A 4515-nucleotide genomic window follows, 5' to 3' on the forward strand; every position below is an offset into this window, starting at 1 on the left:
AGGAGTCGTATGAAGAAGAAGAAGAAGTGGATCCCGATGATCGACTACCAAAGGTGGAAATCATATCAAGTGTAATAGAATTAAAATCTCTAGCTGAACTATAACCAACATTTACAAAAAGTGGGACATTAACAAGAGCGCCAGTGTCGAGTGTGGCCGGTTTTGTTCCACCTGTCGAGTGTGGCCGGTTTTTCATCTTGTAAAACCAGTACGATGACAATCAATTAGCAAAAACAACACCGATGACTGGCTATGGGAAGACGCATTCCTCTCTCGCGAAGGAGAAGGGGCAAAGTGGTGGTTGCCCGCCGTTCAGGGTTGTATCGCCGGCAGCGTCCGGTGGCGACACGTATCGCCGGTAGCACCTCTAAATCGGGTTCGAATAAAATCCTGTGTTGATGATGATCTGGCAGAGAGAGAGAACAGTCAAGTCAAGTTGGCAGAAGACGTGTTATTGCCATTACCAAAAGTTGACGCCGTCCATTTTTAAGGACTATTTTTACATGTTTTCATAATAAGAGGATGAAATGCCATCAATGTTTGATGCAGGGATTAAAACAAAAAATCAGTGAAACTTCAGGGACTAAAAACATATTTAACCCATATATATATATATATATATATATATATATATATATATATATATATATATATATATACACACACGCACACACATAAAAATGAGATACAAAGTTAAAATAAACAAGGAAATGGAAACATTGACATCGAATATGTACATGAATTACATATTGACAAAACGAAATCCTTTCATTATTAAGCGAGTCCTTTCGAGAATACTTACACTTAGAAATTGAGGGACTGATTTTGTCAAGGTAGTCAACACAGGATTCATAACCGTAGGGATGGGTAAATAGAATTGAACTTCACTATATTACTAAAATTTGTACTGAACTAAATATTAATTTGTCTAAATTGAACTGAACTGTAAAACAGTTCAACTGTTTTTTATTTTATCAAACTGGATTGAACTGAACTATACTAAATTGTATTAAACTACAATATAAACTGAACTGAACTACTAACTATATTATTTTTAAACTGAATTGTTCTAGTTTTTAAACTGAATATTATAATAATACATATTCTTTTTAATTGAAATTTATTTTAATATTTATTTTATTTTATTCATAAGTGTCTTACAAATTAATTTTTTAATTATTTGATGTTATTATTTTCTACTTTATTTATATATTTTTTTATTATTATATGTGTATGAAAATTATTTTAGCTTTTATTTGTTTATTTTATTTTATTTTATTTTTAATTTATTTATATTTATTTTGTCATGAATATTATTTTACTTTTATATTTATTTTTTTAATTTTTATTTATATTTTTTTTGTTTTATATGTGTATATAATTTATTTTATATTTTTATCTACTTATTTTATTTTAAAATAATTTTTTATTTATATTTATTTTGTTGCCTCATAAAATTGTTTTATTAATCAATTATTTATATTTATATTTTATTATGTAAAAATTAAACTAATATTTATTAATTTTTTTGTCATTTGATATTCCTATAATATTAATTATTTTTGTTATATTACTATTTTTTTATGACATTTCATTATAGGTTTAAACCATTTAGGCGTCTCTATTTTTGTTAGGTATTCCCAATTTGGTCCCCTACTTTTAAAGTTTCCCAATTGAGTCCTTATAAGTGCTAATTTGAAACAATTTAGCCCCTGCTGTTAAAAATTGTTAACGGTGTTAAAATTGTGCACAGCTGGTGAGATGACGTTTTAAATGTTTTAGTTGGAGGCAAAATGTGGCACGGTTGAGAAAGAAACGTAGCAATGTTAAAACTGTTAATCACGACTAATTTTTAATGTAATTATATAAAATTTGGGAAATGAAAAAAGGGAATTAGGGTTCAGTTCAATAAAAAAGAAATTGGGATTCAATTACATTACAAGATCAGATACTTCGCCGTCTCCGGAGAGAATGTGCCACTCTTACGCGGCATTGACGGCACCGACCCATTCGAAGAAATAAGGGTTTTTTTTCTCACGATGCAGTTGTCGTTATTTGTGAAATCTCGTGACTCTAATTTGGTGTCAGATTCAGGGCAACGACATTGCGCGAAAACAAGTGGAGAGAGCAAAAGGATTTGATCCGAAGGAAAAAGCAGAGGTAGATTTTTAAAATCTCGAGAGCTACTAAAGGGAACACAGGGAGTGTAGAAGAATGAAGAACTGCAACAACGACAAGAATTGGGATTCAGATTTCTATTGTAATTGAATCCCAATATTTTTTATTGAACTGAACCCTAATTCCTTTTTTCATTTCCCAAATTTTATATAATTATATTAAAAATTAATCGTGATTAACAACAATGACAACAAGAGAATGGGTAAAGTGTCGCCGAAGGAGAAGACTCGGAGGGTTAAGGGAAGGAGGCAGTCACGGAGCTCCGGGAACAAGTACCTCATCAGGCCGGGGACTCTCACTCAGCTTCGCTGCTCCAAGCCTTTAGGTTCGACTTCTGCTGTGGGAAAGTGTTACTGCACTGATCTTCGGGAAGAAGAGGGTGGCGGTGTTGCATGCCATGAAGAGAGCAATGGGGCATGAAGAGAATGCCAGGGTTTTCGAAAAGAGTCCTGTCATGTTGTCGCTTGTGAATTTGGTTAGCCACGGTGCTGGTTTCGTCGGAACCCCCAAAACCCCTCGCCTCGACAATTTGCTTTCTGAATCCAAGCTCGAGTCTCTCCCCATGGAATTGCTGGTTAAAATACTGTGTCTCCTGCACCATGACCAACTGATAGTTGTGTTCCATGTTTCTTAGAGAATTAGGAAAGCTGTTATGATTGCAAGGCAATTTTACTTCAATTATACTACTCCAGATCACTCTCAACAAGAAATGTTAAGCACAATGACTCCTCGTCCCACTGAGCATTGGCCTTTTTTGTCCAAGGGTGATGGGAAGGGAGTGAGAGTTCCAAGTCCACATACGCCTAAAGCACCAAGACATGGGCCTCGACCTCCTTCTCGCCTAAAAATTTCTAAGATGCGGCAGGTTGCAGCAGTTCTTTTCCCAGAGTCAGCTTTTCCTTCACGTTGCTTGGTGCCATCAGTTATACCAAGGCCCCTATACAAATCTTTGGCTTTTAATAGAGTTCTCTTCTATGAAGATGAACTTTGCCAAGCAGTTACTCAGAATAAACTTCGCTGATGCAACCGTGTCTTCAATTTCTTTTTCTCGCCGCCTCATACTCATGAACCCTAATTTCATATAATTTCATTTTATAAAATAATGGTCATAATCCTTTTTAATGACTGGATAAAACGTCACGTTTCAGTCAACACTGCCATGTTTCATCTCACAGTAAAATGTTTAACACGTTAGACAACCACATGTGCACAATTTTAACACCGTTAACGATTTTTAACGGCAAGGGCTAAATTGTTTAAAATTAGCACATATAAGGACACTTAAATGGTTTAAACCTTCATTATATAGTCATTTAATAAAATTTAGCGTTAAAAAATATATTTTAATTTTAGTTTGTAAAATACTATCATTTAAATATAATAATATTGATATTTATTTTAAAGTAAGTTGATTTTTAAAATAAATAGTTATTTTAGTGTGTGCGCTTACACACATTTTAATATCATTAAAAGTTTTTTTTAACATATTTTTACATATTTAATAGTATGTTAAAAAATATAATATATTTAAAGTATTATTTTTTTTATATAGTTTTTTTTTAATGATTCTATTACTTAATCATTTAATAAAATTAAATTTAAAAAAATATATTTTACTTTTATTACTTAAATAATATTATTTAAAAAGTAACATATGTTTATGGATAAAAAATATAAAAATTTGTGATAAAAAAATTGTCTTAAAAAATTAATTATTAATTTTTTATATAAACAATTTCTTTTATTAATATTTTATTATTAAATAAAAGAAGATCAATTTTTTTATTATAATATAATACAATTAATTATGGCACGGTAAATATCAATTATTTTTTTCCAGCCTTACATAAAGGTATTTGTCTCTGTTAAATTGTCTTCATTGTTTGCTAAATCACTACCATTTCTTTAATTAGGGTCACACATTTTTATATTAATTTGATATAGAGTATATAAATAAAATAATTATAAAAAAGTTAAATTTTGGGTGAAAGAAGTGTGAAATAAATATAAAAGTTTTGGGTGTAAAGTTAAGAATATTGGTTCTCTAATTATTTACTTATAATAAGAACGATTATTTAGGCAATTTCTTGAACCTCAACTTGCTCAAGTTATAGATAGTTGATCTCACTGATCCCAAAGTCAAGTCAGCTAAAAACTTTCTAGGATACTTCCTACGTAACACGAAACACGGTTTGGAGGGAAAGGCAGAATTTTGATGTGAACAAAAATATATGGTACCAGGTTCTCCAACGTAACAGCGTCTTAGAAAGAAAGAAAAAAAAAATTCTTCGGAGCATTATTGTTGGATTCTTTATTATTTCACCACACTTTTTCTAT

At 31.1% G+C, this 4515-nt stretch overlaps 1 pseudogene; it reads left to right on the plus strand.

Annotated features, from left to right (window-relative positions):
• Positions 1-2376: 2376 nt before the first annotated feature.
• LOC106766244 lies at positions 2377-3199 on the plus strand (annotated as a pseudogene).
• Positions 3200-4515: the final 1316 nt, after the last annotated feature.

Source organism: Vigna radiata, chromosome 7 (assembly GCF_000741045.1).
Source record: "Vigna radiata var. radiata cultivar VC1973A chromosome 7, Vradiata_ver6, whole genome shotgun sequence".
Taxonomy (NCBI): Eukaryota; Viridiplantae; Streptophyta; class Magnoliopsida; order Fabales; family Fabaceae; genus Vigna; species Vigna radiata.